At 23.4% G+C, this 10,966-nt stretch overlaps 1 long non-coding RNA gene across 1 annotated transcript; it reads left to right on the top strand.

Annotated features, from left to right (window-relative positions):
* The first annotated feature begins 540 nt into the window (after window positions 1-540).
* On the top strand, window positions 541-3,708 carry LOC135926424 (uncharacterized). Its single transcript, XR_010571868.1, has 3 exons — window positions 541-637; window positions 1,304-2,111; window positions 3,314-3,708. It is a non-coding gene; the product is annotated as an uncharacterized LOC135926424 (long non-coding RNA).
* The last annotated feature ends 7,258 nt before the right edge of the window (window positions 3,709-10,966 follow it).

The raw sequence follows: 10,966 nt of genomic DNA, 5'->3' as shown, positions 1-10,966 counted from the left end.
AATATAATTATTTTATAACAATAACAATGGCTTCAGTACTAAAAATTCATTATGTTAATAAAACTTATTTTTTATTATATTATCTAACTTATAAAAAAAACTAACCAACAAAATGATGTATATATATATATATATATGTATTATAAAAACAATTTAAACAAAAATAAGGTCACAGCTAAAATAATCGTAACATATTATTAAGTAAAGTTATATTCAAATAATAACAATTAAAGTTATATAAAATATCAATAGAAATTTAAATATATTAAAAAATCAATCTTAATTAACAACTCACTTAAACATTAAAGATTAATTTTACTGAATTACCTAAAAACGCATGGTGGAAGGACTATGTATAATAATAAAAACAAAGTCATTGGCCGATAAACTATTGTTAATATTATGATGTACATTATTATTTTGTGACATATGATATTCAATAATACCAAGGTATTATATAAATAAAAAAAATTTAAATATTATTAATCTTGATTGATCTAACAGTATTATAGTAAATGATTACTCTATATTTTTATAATTAGATTCATAATTTCATAAACACAATGGCATCCATTCATTCTACCTATTTTTTTTTGTCTCAAATTAGGGGAATAGCACGAGATTACAATCACAGCAAGTATGCTATATATCCATTTCAACAAAATTATAATTTATATATATTTTTCTAACTTTCAGATCAAATTAATTTTTTTTATTATTATTCAATCACATATGGATCCACATTAAATATTCTAAAGCTTACAAATAATAATCACTATCAAATAACCTTATATTACTTTGACAATAACATATAATAGGTTCTATTCTATATATTAGGGTGAAGGGAACAGGCAAAAAATTTGAAGGGGTTGTAAAGAATTTTTTTTAATACCATTAAAGGAATTTTTGAACAAGAAATTGAAAAATACAATAATTTTATTTGATAAATGATACATATAAAAATATTCAAATATGTTTATAAAATTAGACAGAAGATGAGAATTGACTTATAATAGCTTAAAGAAATAGATTGATTTAATGATTTTACAAGTATTATGTAATAAAGTTTAATTGTGCTTGTATAAACTTGTTATAGGATTCAATTATATAGTATATGTAAGTGAGAAAATATTTATAACCATATTACAATTGATATTGATCAATGAATGAGCAGTGTAAAACTAATAATAAAAATAAAGTGGTAATTTTGGTTTGAGATGTATCTTTAAATGCCCAGAAGGCCCTCACCTATATATATTAAAATTTTGAATTAATAATCTTATTTCATTATTTAAATTAAAAGGGCAATGATGGGAAAGATGGATGTGAAGCCATACTTTTGATTGCTAAGATTCCAGGAAAATACTTCAGTTAATTCAGCATTAAATGAATTAAGCCTTATTAGATTACATTATGATATTTCACCTAAATGTAATAATAATTTTTCTTAGTTAGGGAGGAAGACTTTATTTTTTAGAGGCTATTAAAATCATTTCAGGGCATCTTTTAGAAAATTATTCGCCTAAAAATATTATTGGAGATGGCAATTGTTTTTATCGTATAACAAGGAGGAACGTCTCTACATGAGAGTCCTGACATCAATAGAAATAAATATTAAAAGAATGAATGTATTATGATTAAGATGATAAATTTTACATTAGCAATGAAACAATAAGTGATGAAAGAATATCAACTTCTAACTACAATCAAATTTTAAAAGATGCATTAATGGTAATAGGGTGGGATCAAATGATGCATCAAGTGCTGCTGTGGGGGAAGCATTTCAATCCTACTGCCCGCCTTCTAATTGTGGAATATATAGCGCCTATACCTCACCACTATAATTATCCTGATGTCAAATTTTAATCCATATCATTTCTGTTTACAATCATTACTATCGAGTGCCCCAATATTGTTAGTCATTTGTTGCTTAGAATTGAGGATGCGCCATACATATTTTCCATTAGTTCAGAATAATTCCAAACATATCTTTTCAACTCCAATCGAATATCCACCTTTTATTAGCTATTTATCAACTATTTTATCTATTAATGATGATTTACTATTCGATTCTCCAATTTCAGTTGACAATGAGTAACATATAGATACCGGTTTAAAGATTTATTTTATATATATATATATTTTTTACCTTTAAATATAATGTGGTTATCTTAATCATGATCTATACAAGGAATAACTGTGAATGTTAAATAATGTGTTAAAAATTAAAATTTAACATTCTACTACATCTGTACATATAATGGAGATTTCGAAAGAGCCTATCTTGGTATGGGTAATTATTATTTAACAAAATAATATGACGCGACAAAGATTCGTCATAAATGGGACCAAATGTGAGTGATGATCAACATAAAAAAAATATTATTAAATGTATACTTAAATCCACATGGTATAAATAAACAAAAAAAAATTACTTCTACATGTGGTGGATTAACGTGAATTGAATTCAACCTAAAGGATCGAAAAAAAACATTTTAATCTAAAAGATCTAGATTAGATAGGACTTAAACCCAGTCTCTATAGTTCCTTTATAAAAATTAAACCAATAGGCACTAATTTATTTCAGATTTAATTTATCCAAAGGCCCTTTTCATGGTCATTTAAACCAACAAATTATATTTCTTTAACGATAAACTTAACAACAACAAGTATTCCGATATCTTCGATATTTAACGATAAACTTAAAACAATTATTTCAATATCACCGATCAACATTACTGGATGTCTATACCTACAAATCTGACGCAAATAAAGAATAATTGCGCTAAAAAGAATCGGTAGTAGAATAAGAATATGTAAATCTGGTTGCGCTAAAACGAATAAGTAATAGGATAAGAATATGTAAGTCTGGTTTCGTTTGCTTTAGAATAATTAATAACGATATCTCCAAATATTAATAAAAATGCGATTAAATTAATTCTTTTATTAGTGTTTAAATATAACGCAAATATATATATATCAAGTCGTTAAAAAAGTAATTTTTATTAACAAGTAAAATTATGGGGTTCTTTGAAAGTCAAAAACTTCAAATATATATATATATCTAGTAAATCAATTTAAGGTAAATCAATTGATGGTTTGAGGCTTCGTATGTAGAAATAAAATAATATATTATTTAGTGAATGTTTTTGTATTGTAAATAGTCATAGTTTAAAGCTTCAATTAACTTTGTATATTATGATATTAAATTATATTATGCAACAAAATCAACTCCTAATTATAATCCCCTTCGTTGTCTTTATATCTTAATCTTTTTTGTATCTTTAAAAATATATTTCACTTAAATTTGTAGGAAAAGAAATACATGAACGCTCAACCCGCCAACAATTCTCATTAGATATTAATCCACGTTAAAAGCCCAAGTCATTATGTCTCAGAGAGTGTTTCTCCTTTTAGTAACAAATGGAAATTCGAACAAATACACATACCTTATCGCATCTCTAATCTTTACTTTTATAAATTATTGATATTAAATTCATCGAAATCTCTTTTTTATACATTATTTTTTAAATAGTCGCCAAAACGAACGTATCATTTTATTTACAAATAAAATATACCGCCATTTATAATATTATCGCAATCCCTTATCTAAAAGAATATTCTCAAAAAAATATCAATATGAGGGGCTTGTCTATCCTATTGTGCTTGCTAATAAATAATTTAAATTAATCTTACTAAATAATAACAATTGACATTTTATACAAATTAAATCAATTATATTTTATTCCCCTAAATAAAAATGAAAAATCTTTATATATCTTTATGCTAGGGTGTAAAATAATCTTTTACAAATATTATATTTTCGATAAAATATTTTTTGCGATATCTTATTTATAGAATGATATAGGCAAAAATAGTATTGTCAAATGGCTCGTTTTGAGCCGATTTTTAAAAACGGCTAACTCAATATTTCATCCAGAATAATATTACGCTAGCCTGAAGATTTTCTCTGTAAAAGGAACAAAGGTTTGGATATCTATTAGCGAAACCTTGAGGCTTAGGCTTTCTGGCTAAAATACTGAATCAGCCGTTTTATAAATGTGCTCAAAATGAGCCGTTTAACAATACTAGGCAAAAATTATTTAAAAAAATTAATTTAACATAATTTAACCATTAAAATGTGATCATTCCTATTTTATAAAAACCCATATTTGTTCACGCAATTTACTCGTAAATTTGTTCGAATCAATTTTTGATTGATTGATAGTCAATGGATATCTAGCTTACTTTTTAAGTATTAATACAATATGATTTGAAAATATATTTAAACAACAAAATAAAAATTTTTTAAATAAACTTTTCATAAAATAATAACACGCCACCTAGCGGATTTAATATTATTGAAATTTCAAAATGTAGTTATTATTATATTATTGAAGAAAGAAAGAAGGAAGACGTCCTGGAACACTAAAATAAAGAAATATTAAAATGTTCATTTATTTACTTTATCAATCTACTATTTATATATTTTTTACAAACTAAAATTAGAATATAATATTAAAAAGGTCAACATACAAAATAAAAGTATAAGAAAAATAAAAATATAACTAAAATAAAAATATAATTTGAATAAACAGAATTAAATGAATGTGCGTTACATTATAAACATATAATATTTTTTATTAACCAAAATATATAATATATTAATTTTTATAATATAACATTCTTCCTCTTTAAAAAGCCTTCTCATAAGTTTATCTAAGCAGTCATAGAGAGTTTGTTGTCCAAATGGTTTATCGTTTTGGTTGTCAATGTTGCATCAGTCACATCTTAATTTTGTTTAAATCGTAAGCTTGATTTTGATATCCTTATCGAAAGTTGTCTCCATAATCATGATTTTGTCATATAGCTTGCTTTGTAGTACTCAGTTGTTATTATTATTTTTCAAAATTGTTATTATCATCAGTAAATTGCGAATAATGAGAAATAATAATTCATCAAGTTGGATATAAAAATAAGTGAAGAATGATAAATCAATAAGATTGTTATATAATATTTTTAGCGTTTTAATTTTTCGCGTTTTAGTGTCCAATTTATTTTTTCGCGTTTTAGTGTTTAATTAATTTTTTGCGTTTTAATATTTAACTTATTTTTATTTATATATTAATATTTTCAATCCACGAGGTTAAAATATGCAAATAAAATATTATTCACATTTCCCTCTCTTTAAAAAAATTTTAATTTCACACCCTAGTTTTAATTCAAAATGTGTATTTTTAAATAATAATTCTTCATAAGATAATGTTTAGAAAATGATCTCCTCATCACATCATTTAACTATTTACCTAAAATGAAAATGTTACATAACCTCTTGTCTTCAAAGCTTTAAATTTCAAAAACTTTTTTATCATATTAAATATTACTTATAAGAGTATATTAATTTTATAATTTTTTAAATCAATCATAAATTTTTATCTTTTAATTCATATGTTTCAATTACATTTTGATATAGACTTAAAATTATAGTTTTATCTTCTTGTTTAGGATTTTTAATGGTTTAAATTTGTAATATTTTTAATTATATCTAAGAATTCATCTTTAGGTAATTTAGTTAATTTCCACAATTGGTCATCAAAAATATGAAAAATATCAATAAGCATTTCACTAAGAAATTCAACTGTTAATTCATTATTAAGTAAATATTATTTAAAGGTAATTCAGTTAATTTCCACAATTGGTCATAATTCAAGAAATCAAAAATATGAAAAATATCAATAGGCATTTTACTAAGAAATTCAACTGTTAATTCATTAATAAGTAAATATTTTTTAAGGCTTTTTATGTATTCAAATATGTCCATTATGATTGATTTACATTTAAGTTATTTTAATAAGTTCATTTACAACATGCCTTTATCTTGGCATAAAATTTTAATTTATAATAACTTTTCTTCTTACGTGGATTTAGAATTATTAGTAAATTATCATTGGTCTCACTATATAAAATTCATAGCCTATCGTTCAACTTCCATATCAGTTCTTTCTAGGTCGACACATTAGGTTAGGTGTTAGTCATCATATTCCAGTCCACCATCCAGAGCCGGTGCACCATGAAGAAAGAAGCTTTTGGCATGAAAGAACGTGCTAGGGAATTTTTTTGGTTCTTGGTCGTCTCCTTAGCTTAGGCATTGGTCATCTCATAGATTAGGCATTGGTCATCTCATTAGATTAGGCATTGGACATCTCATTAGATTAGGCATTGTTCATTTCATTAGATTAGGCATTGGTCATCTTATTCAAGTCCACCACCCAGAGCCGGGGCACCATGAAGAAAGAAATAAGGAAGACGTCCTCGGTACACTAAAATAAAGAAATATTAAAATGTTCATTTATTTACTTTATCAATCTACTATTTATATATTTTTTACAAACTAAAATTAGAATATAATATTAAAAAGGTTAACATATAAAATAAAAGTATAACTAAAATAAAAATATAATTTGAATAAGTTATTAATTAAATGAATGCGCGATTTGAATAAACAGAATTAAATGAATGTGCGATACATTATAAACATATACTATTTATTAACCAAAATATATAATATATTTATTTCTATAATATAACAATTATATTTAAATGATATTTAAACTTATTTATTATGAGCTAAAATGAAATACAATTATTAATGTATATTCATTTATATTCACTACAAAATTATCCCAAACAATTTTAGCGATTAATTCGCTATAAAATATATCCAAATTTTTTTTTAGATATTTAATGTGAATATCCATTTGTGATTGAATAATTAAATTATATTAAGTTAAGTTTATATAGTAGCTTACTTGCTATTAGTGTTATTAAACAGCTGGTTTTTAGCCGATTTTTAAAATATTTTAGTCAGTGAAATATTGTCTAAGCCTCAAGATTTCGAAAATATATGTCTAGACATTTGTTCCTTCTATTAGCAAAATCTTCAGTCTTGGGTAATATTTTTCTGGATGAAGGAGTTAGCCGTTTAACAACACTTCATGATTGTAATCATCCAATAAAATGAGGTAAAAAAAAATAAATAGGTAAATGAATGAATGCCATAGTGTTTATGAAAATATGATTCTAATTATATAAATATAAATTAATCATATACTATAATACTGTTAGATAAATAATATTTAATTTTCTTTTTTTATTTAAATAGTCACTTGGTATTATTGAATATCACAACTTACTGGATAATGACTTTGTTTTAAATATTATACATGGCCCTTCCACCATACGTATTGATAGTAATTCAGTTTTCATTTAAAATGAACCTCTAATGTTTTAAGTGAGTAAATTCTCATAAATATGTTTATATATATATATATAACTTTCCTAAATTATTATATTTTTATTATAATAATATTTTTTATATAGTAAACGCCAACTTGCGGATTTAATATTATCAAAATTTAAAATGTAATTATTATTAATATTTTTAATGTAATTATATTAAATGATTTTAAACTAACTATTGTGGGATAAAAATTGAAATACAGGTATTAATACATATTCTTTTATTATCGAATATTATTTAATAATTAATATTTTTAAATTATTTATTGTTGTAATAACTTGTTTTTATTTGTATGTAATTAAATATTCATTTTTATAAGTTGTAAATGATATGATAAATTTTGTAAAGATAAATCAAAATGATTTGTAAATTTTTTCAAAGATAAATTAATAGAATATTTGAGGTTTTACTTTGGCATCCTACACTTGCGAGGCTTTAATAAAATGGTAAATAATGTTAAAGGATGATATGAATTTTGTAAGGATAAATCAAAATGATCTGTAAATTTTTTCAAAGATAAATTAAAAGAATATTTGATTTTACTTTGGCATCCTACAAAAAATAATATTTTTGAAGGCAGATTGTATCTATAATATATTAATATAAAATTTATCTATAATTAATATACTCGTTCATTCTTTGGACATAGTAAATAAATTGTTCTTAACAATCCAGCGTCCAAGGCATGGTTTATTTGTGCATGTAAAGTAAGCAGTAAAGCTATTATAGTCTTTATGCTTTTTAAAGTGATTAGGCATAGCCATCTGAAACAGGTATTAGTGGAATATTTTTCCTTAACTAAGTTTATATCTTAATTTCAAATAATATAGTCAAAGTATAATATTATTACAAATACTTTTAAAGTAATAATACTTTATTGAATGTATGATATACCTTAATTTTATTTAAGATAATATTTGAAATATTAGTATTGGAGAATATGTACAATATTTCCTATAGACTGAATGAAGTATTGAAAGGTATCTACTAAAATTTAATATTATAATAGAAAACAAAATATCATAATAATACATATCAGATTTGGTCTGGGTAGGATATGACCCTTTTGATTGATATTAGAATATGCACCTTTATATACTATATAAATATAATTATGTAATTAGTTTAAAAAAAATTGGTTACCTTTATACTTCCTATTTATATAAACTCAAAGTATTATGCTGGGTTGATTATTGAAAAATGGTATTTAGCTTGTAAATCCAATTTCACATTTTTTCACCTTTTCGTAAAGCGACAAAACGTATAAAGTTAATAATTCGAGACTACGAGACGATACGAATGATATGACACCATTTTATTGCTGTTAAATAAAGGCGTTCATAAATTTGAATAGAATTTTATTAAATTTAGCATTCAGAACTCCATCTTATTTTTTATTTATTCATGTATTATAATTTTGTCGGGTTCCTTTTATTATTATTTATTTATTTATTATTTTTGTTTGTTTTCTTTTCCTTTTATTTCCAAAATGATCATAACTTTGGAATATTATAAATAAATGGTAATTTATAATTTTGTAATTTAATTTATAATTTTTAGAAATTTTGAATATTATAAATAAATAACATGTAAATTACAAAATTATTATGATCTCCATGTTTTTTTATTTTAATTATCTATAATATAATTTTCCGATGTCATCACTACGTCATTGTGACGTCATGTCATCGCTACGTCATGTCATTTATACGTCATGTCATCGTTACGTATTTATTTATTTTTAATAAAAGCAAGACTCAAATAAAAAGCAACTATTATTTACTGGTAAATAATATTTATAATTTATAAAAAATTTTATTTATCAACTTTTTTTATAGGTGAAATATTTTGAGAAGAAAATCCAAGAAAGCAAGACTCAAATAAAAAGCAACTATAGTCTGGTAAATAATATTTTTAATTTATGATATCAAAAATTAAATATCATTCAATTATTAATTCAACCCATATTCATTTTGAGAAGAAAGGGTAAATAATATTTTTTATTTATAAAAATGAGTTTTTATAAATCAGACAATCACCTACCCTTATTTTCCAAAAAATGAGTTTTTACAAGGGCTAATATCAAAAAATAAATATCATTCAATTCTTTCAAGTAAAGTAAATTATAAATGCTTATATTTTTTTTTACATTTAGAATACATCAATTTTAGCTTTTGATGATATTCCCACTCTTTCTAGATAGTTGAACCTAATATTGAATCCTCTTCAGGTTTAATACATTAATATTTTTAAAATTATTCTTATGCTTTTATTTTAGATAACAAGCCCTGTCTTCACCTCTCTTAATGATTGTACAGATGCTGATTAAGCAACTATTTTCCTGATAAATTATTATTTTCTATTTATTAAAATGAGTTTTTACAAGGGTTGATATTAAAAAATAAATATTATTCAATTATTAATTCAGCCCATATTTATTTTGAGAAGAAAAGCAAATTAAGGGTAAATAATATTTGTAGAGTTTTTACAAATCAAACAATCATCATACACCCTTAGTTTACAAAAAGTATAACATCAATAATTTAAACTTTCCCATTCCAGCTACACACATTCAAAATTATTATAAATATTTATGAAAATAGTTTCAAAACACAAAAGATTAACCCTACCTTTTTTTAAACAAAAATGTAGTATAAAACATGCCACCTCCCATTTCCAATCTACTAATTAATGACATCACAAATCAGTAACCTACAAAATGTAGACTGGCTATGCTACGCCGACAACATATATATCATTATTGAAGATGTCACTAACATTAATTATTTTAACAATAGTCTCAAATAATATGTGAAAAATCAGCCTCATAAAAAATTTAAAAAAACTATTCTATTTTCCTTTCCTTCCCTTTTAATTTCTTCTATTATCTTCACCTTTCTCAAACTTTTTAATTTCCTATTTCTTTCTCTTTAGCTTCCTTTCCCTTTTAATTTCCCTATTTTCTTTCCATTGATATTTTTTATAATTTAAATAAATTTATATATCTATTTAAACATCCTACGTATTTTTAAAGCTATCCATTTTGTCGGGCCGCACAATATGCCCTTTTATCTCTTATTAATATTTTGTCTAACTAACAGAAAAATATCTAAAGTACATTATTTTTAGTATTTAACTAAATTAATATATCAATTTTTAAGGATCTTACTTTTTTAAAAGCTTGCCTTTTGTCAGATCCACAATTGCTCTATTCTCCATGCTGATTATTTTGTATAACTCACCAAAAAATAAGTACATTATTTTTATTATAAATAATTTTATATAGGATTTTATATCTATCCAAAAAATCGATATATCTATTACAATATTTTTTTTAAGAATCCTACCTTTTTAACAATACTCCTTTTTATTCTTACTAATTTTTTTGTATAACTCAATAAAAAAGACAAAACGGGGTTTTCTATCTTTAGGATTTTACATTTATTCCAAAACAAAATACATACTACGGTATTTATATTATTTAAATTATTCTATATCTATTCACAAGGTTCCTATTTTTTTTTAATTTGCCAATTGGACTCTCCGAATGGTATTTTTTTTAATCCTACCTTATAAAATTAACTTGAGAATTGTTTTGTTTTTACTTTAGTTAATTGATATATCAGTCATTATGAACAAATGCAAAATAAAGCTTAAGAAGAACAT

Source organism: Gordionus sp. m RMFG-2023, chromosome 3, assembly GCF_954871325.1.
Source record: "Gordionus sp. m RMFG-2023 chromosome 3, tfGorSpeb1-WG-v2, whole genome shotgun sequence".
Classification (NCBI taxonomy): domain Eukaryota; kingdom Metazoa; phylum Nematomorpha; class Gordioida; order Chordodea; family Parachordodidae; genus Gordionus; species Gordionus sp. m RMFG-2023.
Note: the sequence above shows the minus strand (reverse complement) of the source record. Positions and strands in the feature narration are given on the sequence as shown.